Source organism: Taeniopygia guttata, chromosome 2 (genome assembly GCF_048771995.1).
Source record: "Taeniopygia guttata chromosome 2, bTaeGut7.mat, whole genome shotgun sequence".
In the NCBI taxonomy this organism is placed as follows: Eukaryota; Metazoa; Chordata; class Aves; order Passeriformes; family Estrildidae; genus Taeniopygia; species Taeniopygia guttata.
Window position 1 is genome coordinate 93,870,001 of NC_133026.1, and position 12,500 is coordinate 93,882,500.

At 34.8% G+C, this 12,500-nt stretch overlaps 1 protein-coding gene across 2 annotated transcripts in view; it reads right to left on the minus strand.

Moving 5' to 3' along the window:
• Nucleotides 1-12,500, minus strand: part of ZNF407 (zinc finger protein 407) — a 333,572-nt gene that overhangs the window by 138,297 nt on the left and 182,775 nt on the right. The gene's annotated exons all lie outside the window — the stretch shown is intronic.

Consider the following 12,500-nt stretch of genomic DNA (forward strand, 5'->3'; position numbering starts at 1 on the left):
AATGTGAGAATAGATTTCACCTGTGCAGGCCCACACCACTTATCCAGGGCTCGGGCTGTCAGAGCAAAGGCTAAATGAAAAGCTATCCATACTAAACTACTCAGACAATCACACTGCTCGGTGCCATGCTGCCGCCGCCACGCCAGCTTGAAATACTACTTGTAATAACGCTGCTGCGATAATAAACAAAAACTGCTTCGGAACAAAAATGCGGTTTTTTAAGAGGGGCTGTAGCAATGGAAGTAAGTGTTTTCTGATAATGCATTCTCCTCCCCAGCGTTACCACAGGAAACATAAAAGATCTCAGTCGTGGCAAGGAAAGACAGAAAAGGCAATTCGTTCTGCTGAGCAGAGCCACCGCACCTCTGCGCTCGGTGAGATAACTTCGGAGCAGCATGCAAAGCCAGCCCAAATCTGAGCAAACCTTGTTTCATGGCTGGGCTTTCATGCTGCGATTTTTGTTAGAGCAGATGCCACCATTCCGATGTTTGTGTTTTACAGCTGCAATATTGCCACTGAAAAGGCTTTGTCCCCCTTCCTCATTTTGCTCTGTCAACATCAGGCTGCACCTTTGCATTATGTCTCGCTGTCTCAAATATAATGTGAATTTTTACACTCATGAATGAAAAAAAAATTAACAGAAAGACCTAAGCCACACATTTTCCCTTATTATTGTCTTGCATGACAATTTTAATGTTTCTTCACATTTTTCAGGAATAAAATTAGTCTCCCTTAAGAAAAAGAAGAGAAATCATACATATATATAAAAATCTAAAAAAACATACCCATGGCAGTTCACGAGAAAGATACTAAGTAAATCTGACTTACAGAGATATCTCAATGGAGACAATGTTAAGGGCCGGGTAAAGTTTAATACCGGGTAAGTAGTTCAATCTCATCATACATGTGAATTTACTTATTTAGTCAACTGGTACTAGTTAAGCACTCAACATTAGATTGTAAAAATCCTCTTTCTTATCTGGGAACAATTCACAGGGACAGAGATGCTGCACGAAGAGCCTACGCTCTGTAGAGGACACATGGATGAGATGCAGGTCAGGAGGTGATGACAGAGAGATACAACCAGGGTGTCAGTAGGTCATGCTGATAAGGAGAGTATAGATTTCAGCTCTTTTACCTACCTACACCACAGAGAACAGGTCATTTGCCCTCCATACAACTAGATCTAGGATTTTCACCCCTAAAGATGTTTAGGGAAAATTAGGCAGATTTCAGAGTATTCAACTGATGGTTCTGTAAGAACAGGTTGTCTGACCTAGTAACAACCACACTATTTTCAGCAGCAACTGTCCTAGACTACAAAACACCCTTATTTTCACTTGTCTAGACTGTTTTTCTCCTGTTTGCATTGTGAGGTCCATCTTTTATGCCAACCTTATCAAAGATGCATTATTTCTGGCAAGTTACAAGTAAAACAAAGAAATCAGATATGCCACTGTCCATAATCTAGAAAAAAGCTAGATGTTTGAATGTATTAATAATGTAATTTTCACTAAATAGGTTTTTTTCTCAAACTGCTGTACAAATACAGTAGTTTTCATGTATGCATAATACAGCTAACTTAAGATTTCCTTAAAGGATATACTTAAAAATGAATTATCTATGTTAAGCAACCTATTTAAACAAATGCAAATTTTTCCCCAAAAAACTATTTTCACAAGCATAGAGTGAAAGAAGACTTGGGTACAGTTCTGCTAGATCCCAAAGGCAAAAAAAAAAAAAAAAGAAAAAGGAAAAAAAACATATATATACTGAATTGAAAACAGACTTTCAAATTACTGTATCACTTGATCACTGCTTAGTGGCACTAGCGAATGACAAATATAGCTAAATACTTCCAAATGCACAGTAAAAAAATATCATGTCCGTATATCTCCCTGACAGGTCTTCATGCATTTCACATTTCAAAAGCATGACAGGGATCTTATTTCTAAGATAAATTCCCCTATCTACTTATTTCCTCGTGTATTTATTGTGGATCTAACCTTCTACTACAAGAAATAAATAAGCAGGTTAAGTAGATGCTATCTTTTAACAAATAGTTTCTTCAGACTGTATTACAACTTTATGAATGTAAAATAAATCCCTCATTTTTAAATCCACCAAGACATACATTTAACAGCATTGCGTCTATTGAACCTCAATGTGTACTCTATTATTCACACACAATAAAAATGTTAAAATAACACTGAGAGTCTGTCTTTGAAGTGACAAAAGCCAGAAAAATCAGAATTAAAGGTGCAACTCCATCTCTATCTAAACCCTGTGTGTGCCTTTCGTAGCAGTCTAAATAGGGTTTCTGACCTTTCCTAAGATGTCTTTGTATTCCTTTCCCCCCCTACCCCCTTTTTTTTTTTTAATTTTTCTCCTTTAATGGAGAAGGATAGAAAAAGATCAAAAGATGCTTCAGAGATGATAGCAATTTCTATCTGTCTCAGGTTAAGACAGTAGAACTGCTTAGGGACTTCAATTTACATATTTTTGTAAATAAGCAATTTTTAAATTCACCAGGCATTATTTGTTTCTCAGTGGCTCCAGATTTAGAGAAAGAAAAGAATACCCAATACTGTTGCTTTTCATGATGGTTTGAAACCACCTCCAGTTAGGAAAAGCTCTTTAAAGAATTTTTCTCAAATAGAAGATTGCAGCATCATCAGTTCTCACAAAGTGGTTAGCAGTATCAGCAGCAGAGTGTGGTTTAAAAGGAATATAAAGTATACAGGCAGAGTTTTACAAGGAATTTTTTCCCACAATGTTCCTAGTTCATACAACACACAGGATGGTCCTGCTCTACAAGCCTCATTTGGTGGAGCAATCTTTCACCCTTTAGAATACTTCACATACAAAGTTCTCTGATTTTTTTCCCCTTCTGGATAATAACTTACGCACATGAGCTCTAGTTTAATTGTTAAATCCCATGTTTCCCTACACAGGAAGCAACCACAACTAAACAAATTAATTCCAAAATTTGAAAAATATGCTTTCATATGATCCATCAATGGAGCCCAAATTTCTGCTACTTTTCATAATATCACAACAGCTGTCCTTTGGATGAACCAAAGGAGGAAATGGAGACTGCTAGATTGCAACAGAAGTTTCTGATGGCACAAGAATATTAATACATGCCATGTGAAACTCCTCTTTCTAGCTGAAAACATTTGAAAGGATGAAAACATGCTTTTCTGTCCCTACCCACCTACCCTCTCTGCCTTCACTTACAGTTTCCTGATCCTGTGTTATGTTTTTTCTCCTCTCAGTGTCCATTTTTTTCCACCTTCCTTGCTGCTATTTAAAATGTTGTACACATAAATGCATCTCTCTATACTTGCTCTTACCCCATAATGTTCATACTGACAAATTTACAGTTAACCAAACAAGGGTATCTTGAAGTATAAGAAAAATAAAATTTCCCTCAAAAACACACTGTATGGATAAAATTAGCATATATGAAGCATATGTGCTCTTTCCTCTTGACAAGCCAAATTTTCCAGGTGTGGTTACACAAGAACTGAGTACAATTGATGTTTCACAATTTCTGAATTGGAAACAACATAGATCTTCAGGCCTGAAATCTGATGGAAACCTGGATTCACAGAACCTGAGTAATTAAAAAATAATGGAGCAGATAGGCAGGGAAGTGGTTTTGAAAATTTCACAGTGATTTTTCAGAACTGAATCCAGACACAAAATTAATCCAAATACTATTGTACAAAGTCTATGCAGAAGGTATTGATGATGTAACTGTACTAATTACCTCACATCTTCCTAATGAGCACCTACTAGAAATACAAGCTACCTAAATGATATGTAGAGAAAGGAAATATTCTTACCCTCAACAGTTTTGCAAGGACATAAGCAGACTGGTATTGCAGTGGGATGAAAAGCTGTGCAACGTGTCAAAAGCAACCCTGAAGTGTGCACCATTTGTGCAGGTTGCTAAACTGGATTATGACCTTAAATGGCAACTGAAGATCCAGCAAATGAGTACATTTCTCTAAATTATTGAAGTTTGCAGCATTTATCTGGCTTCATTCTGGTAGCTCACAATGTGCTGACAAAGTACATGTATACATTTTAAAAAGTAATTTCACCACTAAACTGTACCTGTTGCTAAGCCTTTAAAAAAAGAAAAGAATCAGTGCCAGTAAGTACCTAGCAAAGGACAGTTTGAAACATGCAGTTTTCCTCAGGAAAGAATACTTTCATAAAAGAATTGCACAGTGATGCCTTAAAAACGAAGGCACCTTGGAAAACTGAGCAACGTGTGAGATGATGTATCACATTTGTGCAAAAAAAAAATAAAAATCAACAAATTCAACCCAGTTGTTTGGATGGGTCTAAAAACTTGACTACATCACATTCTGGACAGCACTCAATGTTTCTTCAGCTGTGAGGAAAAAAAAAGTGTTTTCAAAACTGCCATCACCTCAAGTCTGAGTCTTAACAGAAGATTGTTCTGACTTGTGCATCAGCAATAGGTTACGTGCATCAATTTCTGACCTTTGCTTCAGCTTTGAAATATCACCAGTTTCAAATTTACCCATCCTAACATACTGGGCCGAATGCCTCATGTCACAGAAGTGACAAAATTGGCCCAGAATGTTCAATACAGCAGCACAGCAGAGGAAAATATAGGTCTGTAGCTACAGGTGGGTTAACAATTCCATGGGTGTCATACACCTCAGAACAGCACAGATCTGATTCTTCAGTCTCCCTTCTGACCCCACAGTACACTTTGAGGTGAAATGTAGTGAAAATTTAGTCTTGTTACTTTCTCAAGCATTTACACCCCTGAAGAGAGTCAGTTTCTGTTGAGGTGGCAGCTACTATTTCTACATCATTGCTTTTCAGAATAGAAGCATACTCTAGATTTGTATCTTCCAAGTTAAAAACATTTTTAACATTATCTAGGATAAATGAAGTAGGACTAAAGGTTACTCTCCGTAAGGAAAACAGCCGTGTGAGCCAGCTGAAAGACATGATGCAACCACCAGACACAGCTTCATGATTCCCACTGTATTCATTAAGGCATAATGGAAAGTTTTAAATTTATCATCTTCCACAGTGTTATAATATTCTGTCAATTTTGTAACATTAATCTTGCTGCAGAGCTTTTTATAACACAGAATCACTTAAAATAGTGTCACAGCCTACTGTTTAATGCACATAAAGGTATGTTTCATTAACACTACTCTGAGTTTTTACTAGGACAAATATATAACATAGAAAAAACAGAACATCTGTATATAATAGTAGTGATTCAAAAGGTTTTATACCAATAAAACTTACAGATTCATTTGAACACACTTTTTTTTCTTTTACCTAGAGGATGCTAGAACACAGTGATGGAACAGAAACCCTGGATTAACACAATTTAATTGAATGATGTTATAAAATGGGCAAATTTTTGCAGTTCCATTACCTTTATCAGTTGCTCTCCATCATAAATTTCTCAGTTGCTACTGCATTACATGTGACAATAGTTTTAATCAAGAAAAGCTTGGTCTACCCTAAAACTGTACTGGATCTATTTATCTGGATACTGGAAAACCTCTGGAATTTGATTTGATTATGGGGGGAAGAAATTCTGGAAGATTTTGAGTTCTGTAAAAGTAGATAAATCACTTGACCAAATGCTCTGATAGTATTTTACATAAGCACAAGCAGCTCATGGCATTCAGGTAGATGAAGAATAGAAGGAAAAATTAGAACTGTAAATCAGTCTATGAATTACACTGCATGGCACTCATCCATATCTTTGTAAATATGGTCTTTAAATTTTAAGAGCAATATACATTGCACTGGGAAAGATCTTAATGATCATAAACATAGGCTCTGCTATCAAAGGTTTGCACAATTTTAAGGAAATGCAACTATCTTCTGATACCATATTTGTTCCTAATGTTACATCAAGATGCCATTTACATCCTCCCAACACCTCCAAATATGGACTAAAACTAAAACTAAAAACTAAATGAAACTAAAACTTCTCATTAGAAATATATTTTTTTTTTACTTTATTAGAACCACTACCTACCTTCCAGGATATCAGAAATTTCACTCATTATCTTTTGAAAATAGAACAAAAATACATATAAACAAGTATATTTGAACTCAAAACTCTTGGGACCTGAATGTTTTTTTCTTCTTTCTCAATGAGAAAACAGTACCTATACTGTAAGTATGGTTTTGATATTTTCTGTCAATTAGGGTTGGGGTTTTTTTGGGGTGAGGTGTCATTTTGGATGTATGTCAGGTCTCCACTGTAAAACCAGCACTTTACAGCAGAACAGCAACATCAACAGTGACTTGTGTCATTAGAATAAATAAAACCCAATAGCCAATACAATCAGCTGACAGACTTGAGGATGCTTGAAAACCATGGTAGACATCAATTTTTAGCTAGATCTTATTGTCCCCTCTCAGACAGAACACCCACTTAGTAAGAGCTGACCTGTTATTCTAATGTGTATTTGCAAGAGATACTGTTGTGATGGAGTTTACTGTACATGAAATGAGGAGTGTAAATCTTGAACAGTTTTCTCATGGAAATTTTCTCTTCAGGATGGACATATAACCAGGCCTAAGTCAAACTAGATTGAAAATTAATCAAATAAATTATTTCCAAAGAAACACCAAAACTCTACCACACATGAGTAGACAAAATAATTTTCTTTCTTTCAGGGTTCTGACTTCTCCTATGTTCATGTGTATATAACTTTAAAACATGAAGAAATTACATCTCTGTGTATTCATCAAGTCCAGGAGAAAATCTATGCACATTTGTAATCAGGTACTTTGGCAGTTCTCACATTTCTTACTTTTCTACCACATTAAAGTCTTCTATCCTTTGCATTCTATCCTTCTATCCAAAAAACACCCGAGGCACATAATGGCTAAAAACCAGCAGATGCTGATTCTTGCTATGACCTACAATTAATTTCAAATTTAATTAAAATCTTTATTAAAAATATATATTTTTAAAACTCTAGAGATCTTTCAAAAGTGATGAAAACTACTCTGTTGCTAACGAAACCAAGGAAACACAATGAGTTTAATTTAGGTCACAGTGACATCAGAGAGGTTTATTTATTGCCAGCTTTGTTGCATCCAACAAAGCTTTAATCTGTGACATGCTGTAGCTTGTAAAACAGCAAAGTGGTATGGTATCAGAGAAACTACACCATGCCATACATTTCTAAAAATGTCTGGTGTCAAGCACATTACATTCAGCAACATCATCAAGAAGAAAGGGAAGGGATTTTCGGGGGGTTGTTTTTTGTGCTTTCAGTTTACATTTACAGCTGAAACAGCCTTTGAAAATTCCTATGAAGACTTCACATACTGAAAGACAGCTGTTTTGTTTTTTTTTTTTAGTTGGAGATGATGAGAGTACAATGTTTTTATGGAGCTGAAAATCAGGGCAGACCTTAGGTTTTACAAAGGGAAAGGATGAGAATCAAGGCTTGGTTCTGTGAACTGCAGAGCTCATCCAGTATCAGACAGATATACCTCAGAAGGACAGAAGGGTGAGAAAATCAGATCTCAGCACATTCAGGACAAGAACTGTTTTGCTCCTTCAAGCCAGGGTTTCATCGGGGTATTATGGGAACAAAGGAATGCAGTGGGCTTTGGTTATCAAAACCCCTCCAACTCCAGACGTGTTTGGACATTGATGGCCTGGACCTGATGGGAGCACCTTGGGGAGCACTGAAGCCACTGTGAGCAGATTAACAGAGCTTACAGTGGCCCACTGGACATGTGGCTGCTGCGAGTGTGACTCAGAGTGAGACTTTAACACCTGCTCTGTTTGCCTGAAAAGAAGGTTTCAAATGCATATTGGGAAGTTTAAGTATTTGTAGTTCAGCTACTTCTTAATTACATTTAACATATGCTACCATACTGCAGACTACTTAAAATATCACACTTATTCAAATCCACATGCCAGTGATAGTTTGTATCTGGTGGTTAATTTGAGTTCAGCTACCAATGCAAAAAGTTCACTTGCTTGAGAGAAGCCCAGATTTCCCTGTTTTTTCCCAAACCTTCCCAGCATGGTCTAGGTCTGATTAAGAGCCAGTTCCAGTTTAACCCTGTGCTGCAATGCTAAAAACCAGACAAATCACCACTTTAATTTTGACAACCACACTTAAAGGGTTTATTCTAAAAAAAAAAAAAAAAACAAAAAAACTTAAAATAAAAATACCATTGCTAGCACAACTAATAAAGAATAATTTGCTATGGAAGTGTGGTTAGTATATATCCTCTTTAAACTGAGAAGAAATAAGACGGAATTTCCTCAGAGCTAGAATAAGCTATTTTTTATTTTAAATCAAACGTCTCATTCAAACAAGCATTTTACATTAAAAAAATTTGAAAACTCAGATTTTTTCCTAAATCTGTTTTTATTCAATTAGTGGTTATTTTCTAAAAGAAAACTTTACTTTTTTTTTAAATTTACTTTTAAATGAATCATGTAAAATAAAATAAAACTGTCATTTATAAAAAAAAAATCAAAAAGAAAACAAAAATCCTTTCCCCTAAAGGAAAAATAAGACTATATGCTGAAAATCACAAACTTGGTAAAATAATAATAATAAAAATGGCAACATGACTTCTATTTAATCTCTACAGCTGACACACTACAAATCGGTTTTTACAAAGTTACTTATTTTGGTATTTGTTTTAGACAAATATCTGTACAGTCTTATATGAGAATGACTCTTGGTTTGTGATTTTAATAGCTTCTCAGAATAAGAGTCCACAGTTGTCACAGCAGAGCAATACCAACTTATGGTATGATCTTACTGACATCAGTAAAATATCAGACAAACTCAGTTTGACTCAAATCAGCTATAAGCAGTATTTTTTTTCCTAAACCTAATATTATTATAATGCGATTTTTCATTATTAGTACAATTCAACTTGTATTGAAGTCAATGAGATTATACTGAGTTCTCTAAGTATTAGATCGGGCTCTACGATGATGCTGCAGCTACCACGAAACAAGACTTGTCAAAAAAACTAAGATAAAGTACATCAAGCTTATATTGTCACCAAATTACTAGTTTATTAAAAACTGAGAGTCTAAATTCTCATTTACTTTTCATCAGTTTGTTTATTGTATCTCAGCTGGTATACTCAAAATAACTGTTCATTTTCATTTTACATGAGCTGTCTTAGTCACTATCATTTTCATGGTTTTGTCCACTGGCATAATATTCACAACAGTTTGCCAAAATTACTGGAAGATGCTTAAACTCAACTAAAATATATGCCTTATACTTCTAGAAAGGGAAAGACTGATACTGATTTGAAAAGATTTTATAGTACTTATACAAAATTTTCAGTTTAAGCATTGGTAAATCTATCAAGACCTCTTTGAGTACTGGTTTTGCAAGGCTCTTTTTCTATTTCCTTGTGATTTAGACAAAATACCATAGCACTCAGTTGGCAGAAAATACTGTGTTAGATTGACTTAATACTATTTGTGATAATAGTGGAACCACAATATAGAGAGATATGAGACTGATATAATTGTTTTAATATAACATACAAAAATGTTGCACATGTGGAGTAGGAGAATTGAGAGCAAAGAGTAGTATTATATGTCTGAGAAAACAATAAAAAATCCAACTAAAATTCAGTCTTTTTAATATCACACATTTTGCTAAAATGCCAACTGATACTCAGAGCACTGTGGTGAGTCTTAAATCACATATATTCTTCTACTGTAAAAATTGCACATTCAAAAATAATTAAAGTCACTACATCTAAACTATAACACACAAACTGATGTACAATCTCATTAAAAATATACTGAGATGTCTGTAGAAAGCATCCCAGGATTCAACAGGAAAAACATCTATTTGAGAGTATTATATAGTATTTATCATTATTTTAATGTAATGTTTATCACTAATGTGCCAGCAGAAGCTTTCTTCTCAGAAGGTTAACTCTTTAAATTAAACAAAAATTAACACATGGAAAGTGGTTAATTGTTGTTCTCTCACTATTTTTAAACAGAGGAGGTGCATAACATTACCAAGATATGCACGTATTTTTAATTAAGATTGTATCATTCAAGGTTGTGATTCATAAGCCAATTTACTATTTCAAAATTCAGTTCTCCTTCTAAATATAAACACATGAGGATCAGAGCATTGTTGCACAAATCATTATGATTTTAACAGCTGTTCATTTATGGTCTCCATCATTTTGGAAACAATAGGAACATGAACAATTGACTTTATGTACAGAAGTGTATTCTTCTGCCAGGTACATTCTCCTAATCGGTCATGCTTCTGTTATATCTTACCTCCTTATGACCTAGAGATTTATTTTCTTAAGATCCTTCCCATGAATTCTAAGGAAGTTTCATTACTGTTTTTTAAATAATGGGTACTACCTACTTTTAAAAAAAGTAAAAATATGTGACACAGAAATCACAAGAACTCTGAAGTTCGAGATGCAAATAAGCATTTCCATTGTGCACGGTTTCATACTATATCTTCAGATTGTCAAAATGGTAGATATTCAGTACAGCAGATTACCTTTATTAATACATTTCAGATGTATTTCAATCATATTTTATTACCCCTTAAAATTAAATGAAATCATAAGATTTAGGAGATTAAATACCATTTAAAAGGATTAGACTATCTTCCCTATTATAGTGTAGTATTCTTTCTATGTTTTCTTTTCAGTCTGTCCATACCAAAATATGTCCCTACCAACAACAAAAAAGTATTAGGTAAATTTAGATTATAGACTTCCTATTGCTTACTAAAAAATTATTCAGAAACTACTCTTGAATAATAATTTATATGACATAAATATTGTAGGGTTCACCATACTTGATCTAAGCAGGTGATCTTACTTAATCTAATCAGGATATTTTCCTGCGTCAGGTCTGGTCTGCAGAACAATCAGGCAAATGACAGTTCTTTACCAGTGATAAACCATTACCTGTCCCTTAAAATTTCTGAAAGAAACAAATCCTTCTCAGACTTGGTGGCAACTGAAACTAATACAACCACCCAGAACAGGATTTTTTCACTCTCTGTAACTGTCTTTATCAATTAATCTGATTATTTCTCTGTTCAGGAAGCCTGCTCAGCTATTGCTACTAAAATACCAAATTTTAACATTGGATTTTGAAGGACTCTTATTTCTAGACCTTTTTCCAAGCTGTAAGGTTGAGGGTGCTAAACATGCTTGCTCTTCACATACTTATCCCAGGGTCTTGTCTGCTCTTTTAGCTGGAAGCAAACCTCTAGTAAATTCCTATTTATCTCCTTGCCAATCAAGAAGTGAATGACTGACAGTAACAGAGCCTTATCTACGACTCCTGTCTGTGGTGCATTCTGCTAAATGATGTCATCGCTCTAGCAAGAGAAAATAAGCAGATTATTACAGTGACTAGAAGCAAACTAAACATTTGGATTTTTGCATGGACAGATTTACACACTGTCTGTCAGATAAAGCACAGTTTGCCTGCTGCTTACACAACAAGAATGTGCCTGACAGCTTCTTCCCAGCTTTAGTATCTGATTACATAAATAGGCCATTCCCCACCATTTCTAAAGACTGACAGTCTGTCTTAGTTTAAAGAGCAATTTCTGACTATCAGCCTTTCTGTCTTGCACACAAGGCTGATTATCATCAAGACACTTCCTGGAGGTCCAATCAGTTGTTTTTTCTCTTGAACTCAGGACATTACAGAACTTGTAGCCACAAAAATATTAAGAAAATGAAAAATTCTTCTGTAAAAATTTACAAGCAGCAACCCAAAACTTATATTCCCCATCACAGTGAAAACTGTTGCTGACTTCTAAGAGCATTTAGAGAAAGATTTTAAGTGACCACTTCTTTCATTTTCACAATTAACATATTTGGGGAAAAAAAATTATTCAAAGAAGTTAAAGAAAACAAACTGAAAAACAATGAACAAAACCCCACCTACCTAAAGGTAACAGGCAACTACTCCCCTGCATCATATTAAAAAAATCCACAAAACAAAATAAGGCAACCTTCTCATAAGCCTGTCCCAGAAATTCATAAAGCAGCTTTGTTGTCCAGGTCTGCAGTGGCCCTTCCCAATTTAGCTTCAGAACTGTCATAGAAAAGATCTTCATAACCTTTTGTTTGATTTTGCATTAGCTGTGCAACTGTTAGTCTTTTATAATAATTCTGCTTTTCCAAATCATACCTCAATAAAACTATGCTTTAAATTAGATGCATTTTACTGTTGCCATTGACTTAAATATTTTTAAGGTATGAGCATGGAAAAGACATGCCATTTTTCACAGCTAAATGTATGCAGGTGTTAATGAACTTATTTAAAAAATGGTTCTGAGCACTGAAAAGGGTAAACACATAATAACTCTGCTGTTTACAATGGTAAACAATTGCAAGTCATAACCACAATATTGTTCCTAGTTATTTCAGCTATAACTTGCAAGGCTTCATAGCCAGAC